This window comes from Dasypus novemcinctus, chromosome 9 (assembly GCF_030445035.2).
Source record: "Dasypus novemcinctus isolate mDasNov1 chromosome 9, mDasNov1.1.hap2, whole genome shotgun sequence".
NCBI lineage: Eukaryota > Metazoa > Chordata > Mammalia > Cingulata > Dasypodidae > Dasypus > Dasypus novemcinctus.
Window position 1 is genome coordinate 18,082,033 of NC_080681.1, and position 26,396 is coordinate 18,108,428.

The window sequence follows — 26,396 nt, forward strand, 5'->3', positions numbered from 1 at the left end:
ATTTCATACATTAGCTCTAACTAGCATTGTTAACAGTGATGTTTGTGGTTTACTTTCCACTATAGATTTCTCATTTTTTTAATACTCTTTCTAAATTTCTTTTAGATACTGGGGATTGAACCCAGGACCTTGTATGTGTGAGGCTAGTGTCCAACCACTGAGAAACATCAGCGCCCCTGAGTTCGCTCCCTTATCTGTTTGTCATGTTCTGTTTATTTTTTTTTCTTTTTTCTTTAGGAGGCATTGGGAACTGAATCTGGGACATCCCTTTTGGGAAGCAGGTGCACAACTTCTTGAGCCACATTCATTCTCACTACAGATTTCTGTAAGTTATTACCTGAGGTTGAGGCAGTATCAACGCATGTGAGTAAATTATGGGAAATATAAATAAAAAGCCAAAGTATTACATGAGCTCTCAGACATGAAGTGCACTAGTATTTAGATCAATGAAATGCATATTCAGTCAATAATGACCCTTTGTGAAATGATACATGTTGCTTTCTTTGAGAACTTTCCATTTTGTCCATCAATTCATCAGTTTACTAATCACCAATGATGTGGGTGTCTCCTCTAATTTTCTGTATTAATGCAGGTCCATCTATACATGGCACTGTTCTGAGCACATTCCAAGCTGAATAAAGAACATACATTCTAGCCAGTGTAGACGCACATTCTCTTAATTAAGTGACAGCTGTGGCACTCTAGAAATATCATGAACTTGTTTTAATTTGGGTATGTGTTTGACTTGTTTAATTATCAGCAGGATAAACAATTTCTTGGAGTTTCTGTATGCATATAACAGTAAAACAAAATTTGACCAACAGATTTATTGTGCAGATAAAGTACAATCATCCATGTATTTAATGTAAATTATATATTGTTGTTATAACAATAAATATACATAGAGAAATATGTAAATGAAGATAATTAAGCTAAATAACAATAATTTTTTTAAAAGAAGGAGATATAATATTGATATTCATGCTTTGAGCTGCTTGTGGGGTTCAATGTAAGAAGCTGCCTGTTCAATAAGAGAATTTCTAATAGTTGTTGGTAAATTAGCAAAGTTGAGGGTAGTAAATCATACCCTTGTAAATCCTACATAGGGATGGAATGAGAAAGATTGTTAAGAAGGCAAGAAGTAATGACAATGTAATTGCTGTGCAATGAAGATGCTGACCTTCCAGAATGGACAGTAGGCAAACTATAATTCCTCTTATGCAATTGTACATGGGAAGTTGATAAAAACCCTTCAAAAAAGAAATGATGGAGGCAACTGTCAATTAAAATAAAATTTTAAAACAAAACAAAATTGGACCAAAAGAATCATACATAGAAATTTGAAACCCGTGTTAAATGTACAATTTCCATTAAAACTTTTCTTATTATTTTAAGTAAGACAAGCACAATAATGAAATTAAATCATTAAATCACTAAAGCATCTCAAAAGAGTTACAGTATGGTATGTTGTTGCTGAGCGTGGGGGTTTCATCCTCGCTCAGGCCCAAGAGTCGGGGGGGCTTGCTCCTGCCGATCAGCCGGCGGGGGGTGCCCCAAGAGGGAACACCGGTTCTCCAGGCGTGGGGGACGTGCGGTTGGGGAAAAACCACGGAGACCGCTTGAGCGCAAGAGCAGGTCTGCTTTATTGCAGAAGTACACTTGGTTATATAGGCAGGGAAGGGGGTGGAGTATGAAGGGGAGAGCAGGGCGGAGGAGTGGCTGCGGATTGGCTAAAACTGGGGAGGCAGACCTCTGGTAATACGCCGTAAGCAGTTACTGGGGAAGAGGGCAGATTGTAGGTTGGTAATATGGGCGGGACTGGCGGGAAGGGTGGCGGGGCTGGAAGGGGAGGAGGGGCGGAGAAAGGCGGCAACAATTGTTCCTTTTGTTTTAAAAAGAAATTGAAGCAACAAGTTTTGGTGCGCACGGTGGGTGTGAATGGCTCGGCGTGCGCAGCAACAAAAGATAAGGATTAGGAGGAAGAGTAGGAGGAAAAGGAGGTTATAGGGACGGGCACGGGGATAAGACGAGGGGTGGGGGGAGACCACGAGGACTGGCCGGTCATGAGCGGACAACATAGCATCTGGCCAGGATGCATGTGCCCGCCATTAGGGTCGGTGCACGCCGGCGCCTGGCGCGCGCCGAGCCTTGCCAGTGAAACGGGCCTGTGATGCCCCTGTACCCCTCGCCCAAGGGGGAGGAGAAGTTGGGGAGAAGTAAGGAGAGGAAGACAAGAAGCTATAGGCGTGTGGTCTGGAGTAGGTGGCGCGGACGGAAGGGGCGTGGTGGACGGCTGGGGGGGGACTCAGCAGTGGCGAGGCGTTGGTAGTGGACTTGTACAAAGGAGCTGAACACTGCATTGGCTTGGTCTTTGGCAAGGCGGACTATCCTCCTGATGGCCCAGGGGCCCACGGTGAGGGCTAAAAGGATAATGATAAGGGGGCCTAGGAATGGGAGCAGGTACGGGAGAAGAGAGTGAAAGAGTGTAGAGGAGTAGCTCGCGTTGTCGCGTTCTCTTTGGCGTTGCTCCAGGCCTTCGCAGACTTTTTGTAGGCTATCTTCTGCGAAGCCGGTGGTATTGGCGTATACACAACATTCTTCTCCAAGGGCGGCGCAGAGCCCCCCTTCTTTGAGCAGGAGGAGGTCAAGGCCACGACGGTTCTGGAGAACGACCTCAGAGAGAGAGTTAAGGGAGTTTTTTAGATGCTCAACAGCTTCTTGGAGATAGGTAATATCTTGATCGACCACCTGCCGGAGGGAGGAGAGGGAGGCGGATTGCGTAGCAAGGGCGGCGATCCCTGTGCCTGCTCCAGCGAGACCTAAAAGGGTGGTGACGGTAAGGACAGCAGTAACAGGCTCCCTTTTTTGAAAGTGGGAAGAGAGGTGGCGGGTGTGAAGAGAGAGAAAGAATTCATCATCTCCATGGAAAAGGACTCATGGGGCGAGGAAAATAAGCAGACAGGTTTCATTAGTGGCATTGAGGGTGGCGACGTTGAGACAGGGGGTTAATCCCGTGGAGGTACAAAGCCACTGGGACGTGTTATGGGGGATTAAGGATTTGGCAGAAGCGCTAGGAGAGGAGTAGTTAGAGCAGGCGTGCATAAGGGGATGGGAACCTTGGCGGGCATGAACGCAGCGCCCTGTGGAGGAAACAGATTGGAAGGTTAGGGGAACAGAGGAAGTGTTCCAGTTGCATCCAGTAGGAGAATTTTCGGAGGATTCGCTGAAGGTGAGGTTTGTGGCGACGGGTTCATATATAGGAAGAGAGGGGGACAGGCAGAGCCAACAGCTTTTGGTGAGGTTGGGGTGAGAGGAGTTGAGAGAAGCGTACGAAGCTCTGATCAGATTAATGAGGGGGCTGGGGTACAGAGTAGGGGGTAAGCGAGGCTTGGGGTTGTGGGAGCTGAGGGAGGCAGTGGCGAGGGGGGTGCCGGACGAAGGAGCGGGTGAGGTGGAGCGGGGCAGGGAAGGGGGCTGTGCCTTTGGAGGATTGAAAATCTGATTTGGGCCCACTGGGGTGGAACGTGTGGGAATTGGCTCCTTTTTTATAGTGATAATGGTGCCGTAATAGTAGCCTACTGCATATAGGCGGGCTCCCCACATGCGGCCTCGTAACCAGAGGTCGGAGTTGGGGTCTTTGACTGTGAGTGTGTTTTGGTGTTCCATCGAGTAGCATTACGCTGGAGAGTGAGGTATGGGTCTTTGTTAGGGGCGCTGGACCATCCGTGGGCGATGGTTTCGCACCCCCAGGAAGGACAGTAATAGTGCGTTGGGTCATGGCATCCTCTGGTGGAGGATGGGCACATGTAGAAACCTGTGGCAGCGGGGTTGTGTCCCCCCCACTCATAAGACGGAAGGTTCGTGCGTCCAGTGAGGTTGGCGACATCAGTAGTGAAAGAGGGGGCAGAGGCGGTTACGTTCGAGGCGAGGAGCCTTTTTTGTTGCCAGAGGGAGAGGGTCCAATTGAAGGGCTGGTGACTCAGGTTGGCAGCGGCTGGGAGAGCGAGGGAAGCCAGGACGAAGAAAACGGCTGCGAGGCTGTGTAGAGGCATCATCTGACGGTGCTGCATCTTGATGATGGCTGGTGCTGGATCCGGGTGAACGGGGCGACCTCTGGGCCGTATCCACTGTCAATGTTATCTCTCACCGAAGGCATAGGGTGCTGATCGTTCGGTGGAACTAATGGGTCAGTGGCAGGCCGGATGCAGCGCCCAGGAACCCAGAGCGGCTGCGGCTCAGAATCTGGAAAGACACAAGCAAAGCCCCTCCCCTGTGCTAGGAGGGGAGCTGGATCTTGCCAACGATTTGTGGCAGGGTCTTTCCAATGGACGAGGGGAATTTGCGAGGGCTGCCACATGGGTCCCCAGTGTTTATGGGTGGGGGAGAGTCCATGGTCATCGAAGGTTAGGAGATTGTGATGAATGAGGCAGGCAGTCACGACGTCGGCAGGGGCCTTGTGGGGAGAGGAGGCCCTTTCTTTTTGAATGAGTAGCTTGAGCTGTTGGTGAGTGCGCTCGACGATTCCTTGCCCCTGTGGATTGTATGGAATGCCAAAATGATGCGTGATGTGATACATCTGCACGAAGCTGGTGAAGGCGGCCCTGTGATATGCTGGTCCGTTGTCTGTCTTGAGATTCCATGGAATTCCCATGAACAAAATAGCTTGGCGAAGCACCTGGACGCAGTGTTTAGCACTTTCCCCCGTAAGAGGGACTGCATAGCATAGATGTGAAAAGGTGTCAATTGCCACATGAAGATATTTGAGGCGGCCAAATGCACTGACATGAGTGACATCTAATTGCCACCTTGAGTTTGGGCGGAGGCCGCGGGGGTTAACACCCTGAGGCTGCAAAGGCCCAAGTGGCAACAATGGCGCGCAAGTCCGGCACGCGCGCACAAGGTGTTTGCAAGTTTCAATGGGTAGGTCGGGGAAGAGCTTCCGGATGGACCGTGCGGAGAAGTGGAATTAGGAATGCAGGAGCTTGGCTTGATTAACAAAGTCTCCAAGTCGCGGCCCGTCGGCAGGGCTTTCATGGAGGAGGACTGGATTTACCTGGCGGCTGGACACAGAAGCATCAGCGAGGTCATTCCCTTGAGCCAGCGGTCCTGGTAGGCCAGAGTGGCTTCTGATATGAGCAATGAACCAAGGCTGCTGCCTCACCTCAAGCATTCGCTGTACGAAGGCAAGCGCTCTGTCAATGTTTGAGTCACTCGGTAAGAAAGTGGCAAGCGGGTGGCTGTGGCACACTTGAAGGGTGTATAGGCTGTCAGTGAAGATGTTGAGAGACTGGTTTGGGTGGAGGTTAAGGACTGCAGCGATGGCTAGAAGCTCACCTACTTGAACAGAGAAGTCATTTGCGAACAGCAGTTGCTGTGGCTCAGGATTTCCAGGAGTGTATATAATGGCTGCAAATGCCATTTTTGAGGCACCTGTGAAGGCAGTAATGGCTGAGGGGATTGGGTTCCGCGCGGGCAATGGATGGAACGGGTTGGAAAACGCCAATTGAGACATTCCCTGCAGCAATCGGTGATGAGGATAGTGGTTGTCAAAGGAGCCGCGAAAGAGCTCTACCAGGCTCTGCATTTGGGCATTGTTCATGATGAGGGAGGTAACTTCCTTGGCATCTAAAGGCCAGACAATGGTGTGTGGCGGGATGCCATACGTTTGTATGGAGAGAAGTACTAAGTCAGTGGCCAACGCGATCCAGGCCCTTATGAAAGGGCAGATTTTTGGGAGCTTGCTTTTTGACGTATGAAGAAAGAGAAGGGGGCCATCTTGCCATAAAAGACCTGTGGGAGTGATTGGCGTTGGCAGAACTAAAGCCAAAATTGGAAGGTTAGGGGAGAACCGCTCCAGGCGGCACTGCTGCAGAGCGGCGCTAACTTGCTGGACGACTTCTCGAGCAGCAGGAGTGATGGTGATGCTGCGGGTGGCTGCAGTTGGTGGGCTGTCTTTGGTCTGCAAGAGCTCGAAGAGGGGTTGCATCTGCGCTGTTGTGATGGGCAGCGCCGAGCGAAGCCAATTGATTTGTCTGCAAAGTTGTTGGAGTTCAGTCAGCGTCATCTTGTGAGAGACATGAATTTGTGGGCTTGTGGGCTGAATGAAGTGATGAAAATGAAAGCCCAAAAATTGAAAAGGAGGTTGGAGGTTTATTTTGTCTGATTGCATGGTAAGTCCGAGGCTTGAAAGGTTTGTCATCACTGCAGAGAGCAGGTCATTGAGGAGCGCGCTGGAGCTCGCTGCTAAGAGAAGGTCATCCATATAGTGGAGAATGTATGTTTGCTCTGGATGAAACTTTGAGCGCAGCGGCTCAATGGCATGGTTGACATATAGCTGACATATGGTTGGGCTGTTCCACATACCTTGCGGTAGCACTCGCCATTGGAATCGAAGCGCTGCGCCCTGGTTGTTGGTGCGTGGGACTGTAAACGCAAATCGCGGACAGTCTCGCGGGTGAAGAGGAATAGAGAAAAAGCAGTCCTTGATGTCAATGGTTGCTGCATGAAAATGTTGGGGGACTGCAGTGGGGTGCGGGCATCCTGGCTGAGGTGACCCCATTGGTTTGATATGCTTGTTGATCTCACGGAGATCGTGGAGAAGGCGGTATTTGCCAGTGCTCTTTTTGCTGATGACAAAGACTGGTGAATTGTAGGGACTAGTGGATGACTCTATGTGCCCTGCCTGTAGCTGCTCTTGGACGAGGGCAGAGAGAGCTTGTAATTTGTGAGCTGGTAAGGGCCACTGCTCGACCCAGATGGGCTCCTCTGTGTCCCACTCCAGAGGAATAGGGTCAGGTCTTGAGATGTGAGCAGTGGCCCCTAGTAGGGGGGGGGCAGTGCAGCTGAGAAGGCCTCTGTGGTAATTCGGGCTTTTAACTGGCTGAGGACATCTCTCCCCCACAAGATGGTCTGGACAGACGAAAGGACAAGTGGGCGAATTTGGCCTTCGTGGCCTTCCCGGTCGCACCAATGCAGAGGCTGGGACATTTTCCAGGAGGTAGCGGCTCCCGTGGCGCTGATGACTTGAGGGCTGGTCTCTAGGGGCCAGTGATTGAACGCAGCGACTTCAAAGGGAACACAGGAGACTTCAGCGCCGGAATCCAGGAGCCCATCGAGCCATTGCCCATCGATTTTAAGCTCTAAGGAGGGTTTCTGGCGGCGCGTGATGGGCATCGTCCACATAATGGCTTGGGAACTTTCCTGGGGGCCTCTTGGGGGAGGGGCTGAGGCCTGCCCCACTGGGAGTTTAAAGGCTGCTGAGGACTTTGGGCAGAACGGCAGTCATGGGCCCAGTGATATCCTTTCCCACAACGCGGACATGGTGTAGAAGGGCCCCTTGGTCGCCGCGACAGCAGGTCGGAGCAAGGCGCTGGGCCTGGCTGAGAGCACTCGCGGACAAAATGTCCAGGCTGGCCGCATCGAAAGCAGACGGAAGTGGAGGTGGATGAAACAGCCATGGCAGACGCAAAGGCAGCGGTGAGCGTTTTGACTTGCGGGTCGACGTCGCGGCAAGCAAGGACCCACTCGTGCAGAGCTTTATCACGTATGGGAAGGACTACGGCTCGGAATGGCGCAAGGCATCTGTCTATGATAAGTTCTTTGGCCAGCACAAACTGGGCATCCTCGCTGGAAATCTTCCGCTGACAGGCTTCCAGGACGCGGATGACAAATGCTGGGAAAGTCTCATTAGAGTCTTGAAGCAGTTGCGCGAGCTTGGTGGGCTGCTTGGTGGAGACTAGAGAGAAAGACCACTGGACGAGGACTTTTACCCGGTGCCAAAACCCTGGGTCAGTTTGGAGGTAAGAACGAGGGTCTGCATAATTGTTGGTTCCCGTGTATGCATCGGAGGGATCGAGGACACCAGCTTGGGCATTCTCCACGATTTGCCGGTCAACAGCCGCTTGGTAATGCATGCGCCATTCAATAAATTGACCCGGTGTCAGGATGGCACGGGCTAGTGCAATCCAGTCATATGGGAGAACGAGTTGGGTCCCCAACTCCTCAAGTAGTTGCTGCGCATAAGGGCTGCCAATTCCGTCTTCCTTTACAGCTTTGCGGAGGGTCCTGACCTCTTCCTCTGTAAAGGGTAGCCAAGTTTGGGGTCGCTGTGGCGTGGGCTGCGGACTCAGCGGATACAGCTGGGGGGTTTGAGAAGACGTGACACCGGGGACTGATGGAGCAGCCAAGGCAGGTGAAGGGCTATTGCCGTACGGCGGCGGCAAGGGATAAGCGGAACACGGGTGAGAAAATGGTGGCTTAGCGGCTTCCGGGCGACAACTAGATGGCGGCGGGACCCTTCCGGGCGCCGGCCAAGATGGCGGAGCAGCGACATCCGGCAGCGGACAAGATGGCGCGAGGGGCGCTTCCGGTTTAGTGGAAGATGGCGACCATGCGGTTTCCGGGCCCAAACTGGATGCTGACTGGGCAGGAAGAGGCGGGTAGAGGCGGGAGGAGGACACCGGCGAAGAAGAAGCCGGATGCGCGCCATCTTGGGCAGAAGTGGGGGAAGAAGGCGGAAGTCCGCCATCTTGGGGAGTGGCAGGAGTGTTTTCTGTCTGCTGCGGGGAGCTCAGGCGGGGAGGTTCGCACTCGAGAGCGGCAGTAAGTTGGTTAGACAGAGAGTCAGTGTCGGCGGGCTCATCGGGATCACAGTCTAGAGGCCTTTTGGGAGAGGCTTCATAAACGGCCTCGGTAGGAGCGCCAAGGAGACAAGCGCGAATGGCAACGAGAACAGGTAAGAGGCCTGCTGGGAAGGTGCGTTTCTCGTGCTCCATGGAGGAGGTGACTCAATCTATGAGTCGCGAGTATGTGTCCGGGCTCCAGAGTTGGCAGGTGGCGAGCCACGGATTAAAAGGGAGCAAGAGATCCCAGTACTTTTGGAGCTGCCGCAAGGAGACACGGACTCCATTGGCATCGAGCAGGGCAGCGAGGGCTCTGACTTGCGGCACCTGACGCAATGAAAAAGAGGCACCCATGACGGGATAGGGACGGGACGACGGCGAGGGGTCCCTTGGGGCTCGTCCGGGCGAGGGGTCCCTACCTGGAGAGGAGGACGATCACAGCAGCAGCAGCAGCAGAGAGGGGCCGGGGGAGGAGCTGCCACGTTGGGTGCCAGTTGTTGCTGAGCGTGGGGGTTTCATCCTCGCTCAGGACCAAGAGTCGGGGGGGCTTGCTCCTGCCGATCAGCCGGCGGGGGGTGCCCCAAGAGGGAACACCGGTTCTCCAGGCGTGGGGGACGCGCGGTTGGGGAAAAACCACGGAGACCGCTTGAGCACAAGAACAGGTCTGCTTTATTGCGGAAGTACACTTGGTTATATAGGCAGGGAAGGGGGTGGAGTATGAAGGGGAGAGCAGGGCGGAGGGATGGCTGTGGATTGGCTAAAACTGGGGGGGCAGACCTCTGGTAATACGCCGTAAGCAGTTACTGGGGAAGAGGGCAGATTGTAGGTTGGTAATATGGGCGGGACTGGCAGGAAGGGTGGCGGGGGCTGGAAGGGGAGGAGGGGTGGAGAAAGGTGGCAACAGTATGTGAAAAACTAGTGAAAAAACAATAAGCTATCAAGCACATTGCAGAATAAACAGCCAACTAACTGTTTGCATTTATTAATATGGATTTTGGATTTGGGGTGTCAAATAAAAAATAGACATTATCAAAGTAAATTCATCATCTGGCATACAATTGGAAATTTCTATTTTGATTTAAGGAGATATGGAAGTTGTATAGCTTTTGAGAAAAGAGTAAGTATATTTTGTCACATAGAATTCATTGAAAATAAGAGGTTCCATAAAAAAAAAGAAAAGAAATATGACTTCTAGAATGTGTCTTTTGAGATGACTGATAAAATGCCTGTGTTGTCACCCTGAGCCATTTAGAAAGGTTGCATTCATTTGATCAAGAGAAGGTTTAGGGGAAACATGTCACTTTTGCTGCTATCTCATATTTTAAGAAATGGGTTATATTACAGTCTGTGCACTGCATTTTTCTGATTTTTAGAGATTTAAATATATTTTATTTTGTCATTTTTTTAAAGCCAAATCATACTTACCTTGTTGAATTTGTTGTTATTTTATATAATTGAACAAAATATGATCTTCAAAATCAGGTTCATCACTGGAAATTTCTTCCAAAATTCATTTCTACTTGGTGTATAAAAGGGACTAGCTTTACTGACTCTCAAGTTTATGATTATTAATATCAAATAGTCTATCTTAAATAATTTAGAACTACTTTTAACTATTTTGAAATTCATTCAATTATGCAGATTGACTTATTTCATGATAAAGAAAAGATTATATATGATTTTATAAAAATGTACTAATTTAAATGAGATTTGTGTGTTTAATCAGAACAAAAGCAATAATATGCAACATACAATTTAACTGAAGCAGTCTAAATTACATAAACAAGGAATTAAAACAACAAAAACCTAGCATTTGGCAGCAAATTATCCAATGGACAATAAATGACTTTCCTTTTCTCTTAATTTTTAATTTAAGTGAAAAATATTTTAAGTAAACTGGGCTATTATCTGTTTCTGGTTTAGCTAGTCATGTTTTAACACAATGGAACAAAGATATGCTAGCTTGTTAATTACAGATAATGCTTCCAAAATCTTCTCAAAGACCTGTTTGTGAGGTGTAGTAAGGGAGGCATTTTGGGAAATGGGAATTGTCCTAAATGACATTGTAACAACAGATGCAGGCCTTTATATATCTTGCCATAACCTACAGAATTGGGTGGGAGAGAGTGTAGATAACAATGTAAACTTTAGTCCACACTTGATGGCAATGCTCCCAAATGTGTTCATCAATTGCAGTGAATGTACCTCACTAATGAAGGATGTTGTTAAGGTGGGAAAATGTGGGAGGTGGGGGAGCGGAGCATATGGGACTCCCCTATATTTCTTATGTGATATTTGCGTAATCTGAGTATCTTTAAATTACATATATAAATATATTTTTACAAAAAGGAAAAAAACCTGTTTGTGTATAAGTTCACAGTGACACATCCAAAAACATCTCTCTTTATTTTCTCATGACAATAACTTTGCTTTGCCAGTAGTTTTGTTCATATTACAAAAGATCAAATATTGATATTTTATAATTAGGGAACTTTCTGTTTTTTTTTTTAATAAAAGCCTAAGATTTTTGAAAACCATTTACAAGATGAGCTGGAGTTGCATATATAGACATTAGAATTGATACATATCATGTTTTATCCCATTTTTTCCTTTTGCAACAATACAAAGCAGATAGGGATTTCCTATACTTACTTGTTTTAACATGATTATTGCCCAATAATGATGAAATCCTGAGGAAAGTTTATATTTTTTAAAGGAGAAAGAGGGTAATCTAGGAGAGTAACTGCTGTGTACTGCCAAGTCAACAAACATCTGAGTTTTCATATTTGTCTAGAATTCTACAATATTTCTATGGGAAATATACATAAGGGTAAAATATAATCTCTGATCTCAATATATCATGATTAAGAGTCTAAGTAGTGTAAAATGTTGTTAAACTGAGGAAAACTTAAATAAATGGACGGAAATTCTGTGTTCATGGACTGGAAAATGAAATATCATTAAGATGTCAATTCTACCCAAACTCATTTACAGATTCAATGCAATCCCAATAAAAATCCCAACAGCATATTTTGCAGAAATGGAAAAGCCAATTATCAAATTTATTTGGAATGGTAAAGGACCTCAAATAGCCAAAAATGTCTTATAAAAGAAGAAAAAAGTTGGAGGATTCACGCTTTCTGACCTTAAAGCTAATTCCTTACTGACAGTGGTTAAAACAGCATGGTAGTCATACAAAGACAGGCAGATTGACTAATGGAACCAAATTGAGAACTCAGAAATTGATCCTCGCATCTATGGTCAGGTGATTTTTTATAAGGCTGTCAAGCCCTCCCAGCTGGACTTGAGCAGTCTATTCGACAAATGGTGCTAGATAAACTGGATGCCCATAGTCAAAAGAAGAAAGAGAAATCCTATCTCACACCCTATACAAAAATTAACTCAAAATTGATCAAGGACCTAAATGTAAAACCTAGAACCAAGAAAATCCTAGGAGACAATGTAAGAAATATCTTCAAGATCTCATGTTAGGCCGTAGTTTCTTAAACCTTACACTGAAAGCACGAGCAACAAAAGGAAACGTAGTAAAAGAGACCTCCTCAAACTTAAGTACTTGTAACTCAAGGGACCTTGTCAAAAGGGTGAAAAAGAATCTGACTTAATGGGAGAAAATATTTGGCAATTACATATCTGATAAGAGTTTAATATAATGTGATCATATGACTCTACAATAAAATGACAAACTGCCTGATTAAAATATGGGCAGACTTGAATAGACATTTGTCCAAAGAAGAAATAAAATGGCTAAAAAACACTTGAAAAAAATGTTCAACATCACTAACGATTAGGGAAATACAATGAGATAATTTTTCATACCTATTAGGTTGACCTGTCAGAAAACCACAAGTATTGGAGAGGATATGGAGAGATTGGAATGCTTATTTTGCTTGTTTATTATTATTAGAATAAATGAAAATACTTAAAAATAATTGAAGTGATGAATGAACAATTATGTGATTAAGCAATACCACTGATTGTACACTTTGGATGAAAATATGATTTATTAATATGTATCAATAAAATTGACTAGTTAAAAATATGTATATGTATCAAACTCATTCTCATATTTGTCCACCTGCCAAAAATAAAAATTTGTTTTATCAAAAAAATATATAAATATATGGTATAATAATTTGTCAAATGACATTTGTTGTTCCAGGTTGTGCTGGAGCTGCCAATACTTCTAGCAAAGTATTTTATTGTTGTTATCATTTTTTAAGAAATGATTATCTTCTTTTCAAAACAAATATGATAAATTTGGGAGAACCTTTTCAGCAATTTTTCTTAAATAAAATTTTATTGTACTATATCATTCACACACAAACATATATAAAAAAAATAAGTGTATAGGTGAACTTACAAAAAAAAAAAAGAACATCATCACACAGGGCTCCTATATAGCACCCTCCACCAACACCTTGCACTGCTGTGAAACATGTGTTTAAAAAAATATGAAATAGAATCATTAAAATATTACTACTGTAGTTCTGGGAAGATGGTATCAGTGTAGACAGGCAGGGAAAAACTCTCTCACAAGAACAAAGGAGAAAGGGCCAAAAGTTGTCCAAGGGACCTGGTTTGGGGGTCAGCAGACCAAGAGAGTGCTGCACAATTCCCAGGAGTGCAAGGAACAAAGAGATGAAGAACCCAAAACACCAAGCATGCATTACTAAACCTCTGTGGTCACCTGGAAGGGCTACCATTCCTCACTCACAAGATGTTAGGCAAGGGTAAAACCCTTAGCTAACTGCAGTCAATTGAGCAATAAATAAATATATTTCTTACTGTCAGCTGTTACAAGGAAAAGGGGAGAGAGAATCAAGGACTTCTTTTCAGCAAATCCAGCTAGCAGAGTCTATTTTGAATATTGGATCCGGCCAGACCAAAACATAGGAAAGCAGAGATTGAACACGAAACCTCTGTGGAAACGTGTGTCAATGAGCACTATCTGCTGGCTGGTCTGGAAATTGCATGCAGTAGTTTTTTAGGTCTCTCTTAACCTGAATTCTTGGGATAAAACCTTTGTCCCATTAGAGAAGCCCTGGCCAGATTTTGATATCTTAAGCTAGGCAATTTTAAAGACTTAGAATAAATTGAACAAAATATCAAAAATATGTAAGGAAAAATAAGACAAGACAAAATAATTGGCCATCAGAATAAATTCAGAATAACATTTTCAGATGACTAGTGATTATCAAAAAATTACAAACCATACTAGGAAAGAGGAACAGATGGCCCAACCAAAGCAACAAAACAAAAATCTTGAAGAGATACAGGATTTAAGACAATCAATCAATGATAATCACACAAATCTCCTGAGTTAACTCAAACAATTATAAGGAAATATCAATAAAGAAATAAAGGATATTGAGAAGACACTGGGTGAGTCTAAAGAACAATTTGAGGGAGTAAATGTGGTTCAAGAGGTTAGGCATCTGCTTCTCACATGGGAAGTACCAGGTTCAGTCCCTGGTGCCATCTAACAACAAACACAGAACAAGCAAATACAACAAATGGAAAAACCAAAGCAGGGGAGTCAATATGGCTCGGTAGTTGCCTACTGGCTTTCCATATATGAGGTCCAGGGTCATGTTCAATCCCAGCCCCAGTGCCAAAAAAAAAAAAAGAACAATTTGAAAGCCTGCAAAGAAAAGTAACAGACTTCATGGTAATGAAAGACATGATGAATGAGATTAAAAATATTTTAGAGGCCATAACAGCAGATTTTAATTGCTCAAAAATAAAATAATGAGTTCAAAGACCATACATCCAACCTAGGAAAAACAGGAGAATGGGAAGAAAATAGAATGGAAAAAAATTGAACAAGGTCTCAGGGAACTGAATGGCAATGCAAAGTGAAAAAACATACATGTTATTGGTATCCCAGAAGGAGAAAAGAATGGAAAAGGGCAGAAAAAATAATTGAGGAAGTATGTGAGAACATTCCAACCTTTATGAAAGTCATAAATTTCAAAATCTAAGGACAATGCACCCCAAACAGCATAAATCTAAATAGTTCTACCCTGAGACGTCTGCTATTCAGAATGACAAATATCAGAGATAAAGACATGATTCTGAAAGCAGCAAGAGAAATGTAAAGCATCACATGTAAGGAAACTTCGTAAGATAAAGTGATGACCTTTCATCAGAAACCATGGAAGTGAGAAGAAAAAGGTAGTATGTATTTAACATACTGAAAGAGAAAACCTGTCAGTCAAGAATTCTGTATCTGACAACTGTCCTTCAGAAATGAGTGTGCATTTGAAGTGTTCACAGATAAACAGCAAGTAATAGAGTGTGTTACTAAAAGAACAGAATTACAACAGATAGTAAAGGGAGATCTGCAGCTTGAAAGGAAAAAGCAAGGCAAGTGACTTGGAGAAGAGTTTAGAAATGAAGATTATTAAGAAGAGTAAATTAAAAGGTAAAAAAAAAATAGTAAGCTCTGACAACAGAAAGCCAAATGACAAAATGGAAGAAGTAATTAATATCTTTACAGTAATAACATTGAATGTTAATGGCTTGAACTTCCAATCAAGACATGGACTGATAGAATGGATTAAAAATATCTGAGCCATCTATATGCTTTCTACAGGAGATTAGCTCAGACATAAGGACACTACCAGGTTCAAAGTGAAAGGGTGAAAAAGGTATTCCATGCAAATAGTAAAATGAAGTGGAGTAGTGATACTAATAACAGACAAAATAGATTTAAAATGAAAAAATGTTATAAGGGATGAAGAAGGTCATTATATATAAATAAAAGGGGCATTTCAACAATAAGAAGTAACTATACTAAATATTTATGCACCTAACTTTAATGCACCAAAAAACATGTGCACACACTGGCAAAGCTAGCGGGAGAAAAGAAGTTTTTACAATAAAAGTTGGAAACTCCAATACACCACTCTCAGTATTTGATAGAAAATCTGGACAGAGGAAAAATAAAGAAAGAGAGAGTTGAATAATATGATAAATGGACTAGACATAAGTATTGCACACCAAAACCACAGGATATACATTCTTTTCAAGTGCTCAAGGATCTTTCTCTAAAATAGAAGATATGTTGGCTCACAAGACAAGTCTCAATAAATTATAAAAGATTGAAATTATATAAAATATTTCTCTGATCATAATGGAATGAAGTTGGAAATCAATACTGGACAGAAAAAGGGAAAATCCATAAATATATGGGATTAAGCAACACATCCTTAAACAATCAGTGAGTTAAGGAAGAAATTGCAAGAGAATTCAGCAAATATGTTGAGACAAGTGAAATGAGGACACAGCATATCAATACCTATGGTATCCCATAAAGGCAGTGCTGAAAGGGAAAGTTATAGCCCTCAATGCTTACAGTAGCAAAAGAAGAAAGAGCTAAAATGAACATCTAACTGCACACATGGGGGAACTAGAAAGAGAATAGCAAACAAAGATGAAGAAATGAAATACTTAAGACCAGAGCAGAAATAAATGAAATTGAGAACAAAAAATATAGAATCAGTAGAACCAAATGCCAATTCTTTGAGAAGACTGAAGATCAAGAAAATTGACAAAGCCTTAGCTAGGCTGACAAAGGAAAAAAAAAAAGAGAAGATACAAATTAATAAAATCAGAAAAGAGAGGGGGTACATTGCCACTGACCGCACAGAAATGATTGGTCTTAAAAGGATACTATGAAAAACCTTATGCCAAAAAAACTAGACAATGTAGATTGGATGGAGAAATTCCTAGAAACACATGAACAACATACACTGATTATAGAATAAATAGAAGTCTTCAATAAACCAATCAAAATCTAGAGATTGAAATAGTCATCAAATCCTCCCAAAGAAGAAAATTCCCAGACTAGATGACTTCACAGGTGAATTCTACCAATCTTTCAAAAATGCTCTAATACCAATCTTGCTCAAGCTTTTTAAAAAAACAAACAAACAGGAAAGAACAGTACAAAATTCAGTCCATGAAACCAACATCACCCTAATACCAAAACCAGATAAAGATAATATAAAAGAAGAAAATTACAGACCAATATCCCTAATGAATATAAATGCAAAATCCTTAACATAATACTGGCAAACCAAATAAAAAGTACATTAAAATAATTATACACCATGATGAAGTAGTTTATCCCAGGTATGCAATAGTGGAGCACCACAAGAAAATTAATTAATGTGATAAACCACATTGATAAACTGAAGAAGAAAAATCACATGATACTCTCATTTGATGCAGAAAAGGCATTTGACAAAATAGAGTGCCCATTCTTGATTTAAAAAAAGAAAAACACTCCAAAAGATAGGACTAGAAGTAAGCTTTCTCAATATGGTAAAGTCCATTTATGAAAAACCTATAGTTGACATTGTTCTCAATGATGAAAGACTGAAAGTGTTTCCACTGAGATTGGGAATAAGACAAGAATGCCCCCTGTCACCACTATTGTACTAGATGTTCTAGCTTGAGCAATTGGCTAGATAAAGAAATAAAAAGCACCCAGATAGGAAATGAAGAAGTAAAACTTTCACTATTCACTGATGTTATGCTCCTATATCTAGAAAATCCTGGAAAAATCAACAACAAACCTAAAAGAACTAATAGATCAATTCAGCAAAGTGGTTGGATACAAGATTAATATCCAAAAATTCAATAGTATTTCTATACTCTACTGATGTGATATCTGAGTAGGAAATCAGAAATAATGACTGAAATTGATAATAATGACTGAAAGAATCAAATGTTTCAGAAGAAACTTAACCAAGGACATAAAGGACCTGTATTCAGGAAACTACAAAACATTGCTTAAAGAAATTGAAGAATGGGTGGACATCCCATACTCATGGATTGAAATACTAAATATTAAGCTGTCAATCCTTCTCAAACTGATTTACAGATTCAATACAATCCCAGTAAAAATATCCAACTATTATTATAGAAGTGTCTATTTCTCCCTTTACATCCACCTGTATTTGCCTCATGTATTTTGAGGCACAATGTTTGGGGCATAGAAGTTTATGATTGTTATTTCTTCCTGGTTTATTGCCCCTTTTATTAATATATAATGTCCTTCTTTGTCTCTTATGGCAGCTTTGTATTTAAAATCTGTTTATTTTTTCCCCAATATTTGTATAGCTACCCCAGGTTATTTTTGTTTTTTGATTACTGCATGTGTGGAATATCTTTTTCCAGAATCACTTTCAGCTTAGGTCCATCCTTGGTTCCAAGGTGAGTGTCTTTTGGACAGCATATAGATGGCTTATATATATATTTTATATTCATTCTGCCAGTCTGTGTCTTTTGACTGGTGAGTTCAATCCACTAACATTCTATGTTATTACTCTAAAGGCAGTTCTTAATTCACCCATTTTATCATTTGGCTTATATATGTTATATCTTATTTTCATCACTCTGTTTATACTTTCAGTTACTTTAATTGATAATCTGCATTTCTAGTCTTTCTTTCAAGACTCTCTCACTGGCCTTTTTATTTTAGGCTGCAGCACAACCTTTAGTGTTTATTGTGGGGCTGGTCTCTTGGTTACAAATTCTCCCAATTTCTGTTTATAAATGAGTACTTCAAAATCATCTGAATTTTTGAAGGGCAATTTTGCCTAATATAGAAATCTTGGCTGGAAGTTTTTCTCTTTCAGTATCTTATAAATATCATGCCACTGCCTTCTTGCTACCATGGTTTCTGGTGATAAATCAGCACTTAATCATATTGAGCAACCATTGTTTATGATGAATCAATTTTCTCTTGCTGATTTCAGAATTATTTCTTTGTTTTTGATATTTGACATTCTGATTAGTATGTGACTCCATGAAGGTCTCTTCTGATTTATTTTGAATGGAATATGCTGTGTTTCTTGAATTTGTATGTCTGTTTCTTTACAAAAAAAGTTGGGAAATTTTTGACCAATATTTCCTCAAATATTCTTTTTGCCCCTATTTCCTTCTCTTCTTCTGAGATACACATGATGTGTAGGTTTCAGTGCCCTTTGCTATTATTCAGATCCTTGAGATACTGCTCATTTTTTTCCTTCTTTTCTCTTTCTGGTCTTTTGTCTGTTGTATTTTAGAAGCCTGGTCTTCACATTTGTTTATCCTTTCTTCTGTCTCTTCAAATCTGCTGTTGTATGCTTCCAGGGTATTTTTAATTTCATTTGTTTTGCCTTTCATTCCTATAAGGGCTGTTATTTTTCTTTGTATGCTTTTAAATTCTTCTCTGTGTTCACCCAGTGTCTTCTTAATATCTTTAATCTCTTTAGCCATCTCATTGGAATATGTATTTGGTCATCTGTAATTAGTTTTCTCAAATTCTATTTCATTTGGAGGTTTAGTATTTCCCTTTGACTTGGCCTTGTTTTCCGATTTCTTAGTTTGGTTTGTAATTTTTTGCGGGTGTCTTGGCATCTGATTTTCCTTATGCTCAGTTTTACTCTTTAGCCTACGGCTTTCTTATTGTTTGACATTTTTCCTAATGTTTCGATACTTGTTTCAACTTATTTTGAACCTTCATAATAGCTCATACTTAACAAACCAAAATTTTTTCCAATTCTATTCATCTCACTTTTACCCTCAATTTATGGTACTATTTTTGAAATTATACTGTGTATGCACTTCTTTCCTCCCCAAAAGAAAGTTTCCTTTCCCTTGTTCTTCCTCCATGAACACTAATCTGTTCTGTTTGATTTTCTTTTCTTTTCCATATTTTAATACTCATTTTGTTTCCTCTAGCTGCTATTACCTGGAGACATGCTTCCCATATCAGATTTCTCAGCAAAATGAGACCCTGGAACTCATGAAGGAAGTGCAGATTGATTCCATAGTGCCTTAAAGGTCACCAACCTTCTCTTTGATGAATCTTCATTTTCCTGAGGTTCCCAACAGACAACACTCTTCATCCAGCTGTTCCCTGCTGTTCTAAGGTGTTGCTGCACCTTTAATTCTCAGCTGACTTGGTCCCTGTTGTGGGCACAGTTGATGAGGCTGCTGGCCTCTCTGGGAGGAAACTGCTGCACAGTAATCAAACCCTGGAATCTGACTTCTCCAATCAACTGCCATAACCTGTGCTGGGCCCTGTGAGGTAGGTGGGTTAAATCTGCCCATGCTTGCCGAAGAGAATGTTCAAACTGTGCTCCACTTCTTCTCCTGCCTGGAGTGGTGCTGAGGTCAAGGTTGCCATGGTCCCCAAGATAGGCAGTGTAAATCTGCCTGCACAGCCCTGAGAGAGTGTTCAAATTTCCCCCAACTTCCTCTCCTGCCTGGTGCTCTCCAAGGTAGGTGGGGTGAAACTTCCTGTGCTGTCCCAAGAGAGTTCTTAAGCTATGCCCTACTTCCGTTTCGAGTGGAACTGGTTTCAGTTCCACCGCAGCCCTCTTAGGTGAGCCAGATGAATCAAACTGTGCCCTACTTCCATTCTTGCTGGGTGCAGAGCCCCAAGTAGTGGTTGTAGGTGGCTTTCCATTGTGGGTGTGCTGAGCCTGATCCCTACCTACATCGAAGTCAAGTGTGTTTTTCATTCAACCCAGCTTCTACTCCTGCTAGGGCTGCAATTAAGACAAAGACTGCTGACTTCTTTGTGGCTTGCATCACTTTAAACTTTTGCTGTACTCAAGATTGGGATCCAGCTAGCCAAATTTGTTAATCAATAGCTATTGAGAACACCAGGATGCTTCCCTTCCCCTGCTTTTGGGAAGGAGCTTCTGTTTCAGTCAGGGAGTGGCTACCGAGGCAGTGTGGCACTCTGGGATGGGCAACCGCCTCTGCATCAGGGAGGGATCTACTCATCAATGTTCAGTGAAGTTTGTCAGTCTCCTCCTTCGCTCTTCCATGGATGGTGTATAGTGAATCCTAGAGCTGAATCTTAGCACTCCTCCCCTGTTGCCATCTTGGATCTCATCCCAAACTCTAATTTTTTAACCATACTTTAGAAATAATTAAAAAGTAACAATGGTTTCATTTTGGGGGGTGGGCATCTGTCTTCTCCATTAGGGCAAGTAGCACAATATAAATTATACTAGTGTTGTAATTCTTAAATTAAAAAAAAAAACTTTTATTATAAATTATACTGCTTGATAGCAAAGAAAGGAGAAAATAAAATCTACTCACAAGGGTAGAGGATGTAGCTCAGTGGTTGAGTGCCAGCTTCCCAAATACTAGGTCCCAGGTTTTATATCTACTACCTCCTGTAAACAAAAACAAACACATAAGCAAATAAATAAAAAAATCCAACTCTGGGGAGCTGATGTTGAGTGCCAGCTGGTTTTGGGGTTCAATCCCCAGCCACAATACCTGAAAAAAAAATCTACTCACAATCATATTACCCAGCATTGTTAGCATAAAACTTGAAATAACCTAATCAAACATTTTCATATGCTCATAATGAAAATGGAATCATAGAGAAAATTTCTGTGATATCTTTTCTCCTACTATAATTTTAAAGTTCTATGATATGTGTTTTATATAGTATAATCTAATAAATATCCTTAATGTTGAAAATTTCAATAACTTCTAAATCTGGATTTTTATTAAGAACTTTGTGAGATACATCATTTCAGTGGCATTTTTTCTCCCATACTTTGTAAAATCTTTGAGATCATGCTCAATTGGCTATCAGAAAGTTTGCGCTGAGCAAGTCCTATAAGTAGCTACTTGCTCACATGCATTCATTATCCTATAAAAAGGATTTTACTGTAAACTGAATTCCTGATTTTTTAAAGTGGAATCCTTAAATATGCTTGCTGGAATTAAAAACGTATTTTTTTGTTCAAGTTTCTTTTTTTTTGCTTCTATTGGCATATTTGTAGTGACTTAATGAATTTTATATCTGCCCTTCATATATTAAAATAAGTATTAACTTCTGCAAAACTTCTTATTCTGGACAATGTGACATACTTGATATTGAACTAATCAAACTTAGGTTTTTAAAGAATCAAGTAAAATGATTTAAATTTTACTTGAAAAGCACTGCTATGCATGTTAGTATTAATATGTAATAATCTAGATAATCAATATTATATAGCTTACTGTTTAGGCAAATATTTGAATGAATTGCAAAATACAGATGCTAAAAATAGGAGAAAGATTCTTAGACCTTGTTAGATGAGTTTAAAATTGAAACTGACCTCATTCAGAAGGAAAATAACATGTTAAAAGAACAATGAATAGTGTATTAAAGGAAGAAGTATGAACTGGTAGAATTTAAAGTTTGGTAGCCTAGTTATTTGAGCAGAAAATAATCTTGGGTCACAGTAGACCATAACCTTGAACTATTTCAATGATAAAGCATGATTGGTGATGATAAAGCATGATATTTAATAGCATTAATGACTAAAGTAATAGGAAATTGATTTCCTAACACTTTTTTCTTCACATGATGTCTTTTCCCTCAGATGGAAAGAGAATCAATATGTGAATATCTGAGTATATGAGAGGCAACCAAGTGCAAAAAAATACAATTCAATTAGTAATTAGGAAACCTGTTTTCTTTACCCAATCTCACTATAAATGAGTTGTATGACCTTGGGCAAGTCATTTAGTCTTCCCAATGAAAATGGTACCTAATGTTCAGAACTAAATTTATGTAATTTGGTTTTGAAATAAATTAAATTAAAAAGGATATATTAAAACATTGAATTTTCTTTGATGATGTTTCCCAAACTGCCTTCTACAGAAGATTGTTTTCCTTTTTGTAATGATTAATGCTTTGTGAAAGTTTAATATATGTAGGCTCTGTTCTCATAGAATAATCACAGAACTGTAGAAGGAAGGTATTACTATTATTTCACTTCATAAATGAAGAAATTGATCTAAAGGATGGTTATACCGTTTGCCCTAATTCGCAGAGTTAGTGGGCAGTCAAGCTAGAATTCAAAGCAAGGCAGTCTGACTTCATAACCTTTGTCTGTAATCATCATGTATACTCCCTAAATATGTATTTTCACTCAAATAAACTTGAGAAACATTGACTTCAACTGAAGAAAATCAGTTTAACACAAGGCAATTTAGAATATTTAAGACTAACCTTGAATATCCCAGAGAGGCATCATATGCAGAGCTGCCCACATTTATTTTGATCATGCAAACTCTGTGAAAAAGAATACTTAACATCTCAAAAGCACTAAAGCTTTGCAAAATGTTTTTGAAAAATGCTGATTCTGGAGTTTTAGCAGTCATTCCCATGGTATTTGTCCTCAGAAAGAGTTCTAGAGTGAACAACCTCTTAAGTAATTTAAAGAAATGGGAGTTATAGATTTAACAAGAATATCTATTGGATTGGCTTTCCCATAAGAGTCCCATTTTCTATTTCCTCTTTCTTTAGTACATTTTAAAACAAGGAATCTTAAAAGAGCATTAAAAGATGTGTTTACCAAGGGAAACCTGGTTTCAGGACCTGGACATTAGTGTTCTGAAAAATTTGGAGAATTTTACACTAAGATCGTTCTTCCCTGGTAGTTTTGCTCCGGCATCTCCATTGTAGAGGAGCATTGTTTACTATATCTTACTACCTGTGAAATGAAAACATATTGATTGTGTAGGAAATGTTTTGTATGATATATCATAAAAGAAGAAAAATAAACCTAATTTATGACATTATCCTCTGAACCTCTAAATATGTCCTTTGACATTTATAATATAAGCAAGCTAAAAAAAAAATAAGAACCACAAATCTTCCCATTTTGGTACTTCATCATATTTAATAACCTGAGATCTTCTAAATATCTTTTTGAATGAAAATATCTCTATAAAAATCACAAACTCAAAAATGCAATGTATACAAAATTAGAACAATGGCAGTATCAATAATGGATATGGAATCAATAAATTAATATTTAATGCTTTTCATTATTGACTTTTTTCTTTCTTCTGGGATTCATAAAATATCCTCAAGCTTATAAAATACCCCAAAATTGACATGGAGAGACAGCATTGTTTGCCTGCAAATCAGAATATCAGCATTCTTAAAGCAAAGCTGGTAGAAAGAAGCCCACGCTGCCTCTAAGGATTCTTGGAAATGAGACATTGAAGACCAGGGCGCCCAAGTGGAAGACTGAGAGGACAGGTCTCCAGCATGAATAAGATGCTACTTGGAGCTCTCCAGGTATACCTGGAGAATGTAGGAGAAGCCCAGTTCATGCTTTAGGTGAGTAATGCATAACATTTAAGTTAGTTACTTACTTGATACAATCCATCCTTTCAGTGGGTACTCAATTCAGCAAAGCATGTAAAACCTGCATTTATGGCAACAGAAAACAGGTGAGATCTTATGTGGTGGATAGGCCATTATATATAATTTAGTTTTGTACATATAAACTTTAAGAAACAGTAGATATTTGACAAAGCAAATCTTTGGTTTAGAAAAAGGGATATAAACTTAGATAGAGATAAGGTTATATCAACAGATGTAATTATAGACGTTGAAATAGATATATGCTTAATATAGATTTATTTTATATATGATATATATCTATTTGCTTATCTATATAAATCACAATATATAGATTTGGTAGTTAGCAACAAATATGGATTGTTGAGCCCGAGGGGATAGATGAGAATATCCAAGGCAAAAGCATGTAAGGAATAAGTGTCAGTAGCAGTGACTTGGAGAATGTCCACTTCTCCAGAGTTTGTGAAAGAAATTAAGTTAACAAAATGAAAGACTGGTGTTAAAGAGAAGCACACTGAGGCAAACTGAAAACCAGGTGCTAATGCTGTCAAGAATGTAAGCTGGAATATAATGATGTGATCATAGGGAATGGGGATTTTACCTTTTTTTTTTTTTTTTTTGAGATACCAGTCCGGGAACTGAACTTGAGACCTCACATGAGGGAAGCCGGTTCTCAACCACTGAGCCACATTGGCTCCCCTGAGTTGTATTTTTCTTTTGTTTGCTTGTTGTTTGTTTGTTTTGTTTGATTTTAGGGGGAATCAGAAACCAAATCTAGTACTTCCTATGTGGAATGCAGGCACTCAACTGTTTAAGCCACATCTGTTCTTGTTATACATTTTTATGTGATTTTCACATCAAGGTAAACAGTCTGAAACAAGGTATGTTATATTAAAGGTAATTGGTATATAAAAAGGAAATAAAGTTGAAGGAATATAATGTGCAAGACCTGTAACAGAGAGGTGGTTGGAGAGACGGTAGACACTTGCTGATCTAAGTCCAACTAACCTGTCCCCAGACTCCGCTGCTTAAACAAACTTTTCTTTTTTGAAAAAAAAAAAACAAACCCAGAGTGCTTGGTACTTGGTAAATACTCACTCAACAAATTTCACTTACATGCAATGTTTATCTTATACTTTATATTTACAAAGTCTTGTGACCTAGACAATATCATTTCTCCTATTTACAGATGAAAAAACTGGAACTTAGTGATATTAAGTACAACTTAGTAACAAGATACAAAATGTTTAGTTGGCAGAATCAGGGAGTGAATGCAGACCTGTTCAAATTCTTGGCATGAGCTTTTATTCACTCTGCTGTAATGTTCCTTACCTTAGTGGGAGAGCTGGTGTGCAAGCTTCTTTTTCTCAGGTATCAATTTTTAAATTTTGATTTATTATAAAACTGAGGTAGAGTGAGGTTTGCAGGCAAAATTTCCTGGCTAACATACCAATAAGAAAAACATGTATGCAAAAGTAATGCCCTTTTATTATATCTTTTCCTCTAAAAATACATATTGATATGGTCAATTTTTCAAAAATATTTTTACATTGTTCACTTGTAATGTAATTTAATAATATTGGAAGCCCACTACTCTATGAGTGACATCTTGCCATCTTTGTATTAAGCAGGCATCCATCTGGTTAAAACCCACATCAACCTCAAATCCTATATCCCATTTGATATTTGGAAACTAGACATTTCTTGAATAGTTTACTTTATAAGATTTTGCATTAAAAATGTACAAAATAAATGTGAAAATTGTTAGAAGTCAGAAAAATTGGAGGTATTTTGTATATCTATTTGTGTGCTTGACATATTTCTATTAAAATGGTAAACATTGTTCAAAAATGATTGAGCTTTTGTCAACTTGTAAATGTCTTATTCAGATTTCCCATCTCTGATATCCAAAAGTCCTTGAATAATCAGGCAGTGCAGTGAATTTGTGTCAATTTAGTTAAATTGAAACTACCTTTCCCAAAATCCCATTTCTTTTATGTTTCCAGTTATGGTGGACTGTTTATGAGAGAATTGAAGGTAGAAAAGAATCAGAGGCATATTCTTTTTATAGAGAAGTTCATCATTGCAGGGCATAAGGTACTCCCACAGTTCACACACATTGCTCATCAGCTGCTAACTTTGTTGCAGCCTGGATTATAACTGTTCCAGTGCAGGTTGAACTTCTTTTGTCAACTTTGCTGACTCATTGCATTGGCCAGACAAGTTTCAGCTTCTCTTGCAGCTCACTCTCATCATAAACATTTTATTTCAAGTTCACTAAAAAAAAAAAAAAATGCCTTTTTTTAAAGATAATAGATCACAAAAAATGTTACATTAAAAAATAGATGAAAAAAAGAGTCTGGAGGCTGGCAGAAGGTTTGCCCTCATGCACAACTGAGCAGAGTCAGAGAGACAGATAAAGCAGATACAACCCCCAGATATTGGTTCCTTTGAGGGCTAAAGAGACCCATGGGAGTTATGGTCATGGCCGATGGGGTTAACTACCAGGGCAGATGGCCCCTCTTTGGAAATGGTGTTTATGTGTGATGAATCTGGACTCAGATGGGATCTCCCTTCATAAGACTTTC

At 40.7% G+C, this 26,396-nt stretch overlaps 1 long non-coding RNA gene across 1 annotated transcript; it reads left to right on the forward strand.

Annotated features, from left to right (window-relative positions):
- The first annotated feature begins 238 nt into the window (after nucleotides 1–238).
- LOC139439610 (uncharacterized) lies at nucleotides 239–23,982 on the forward strand. Its single transcript, XR_011649553.1, has 3 exons — nucleotides 239–325; nucleotides 19,377–19,725; nucleotides 23,533–23,982. It is a non-coding gene; the product is annotated as an uncharacterized lncRNA (long non-coding RNA).
- The last annotated feature ends 2,414 nt before the right edge of the window (nucleotides 23,983–26,396 follow it).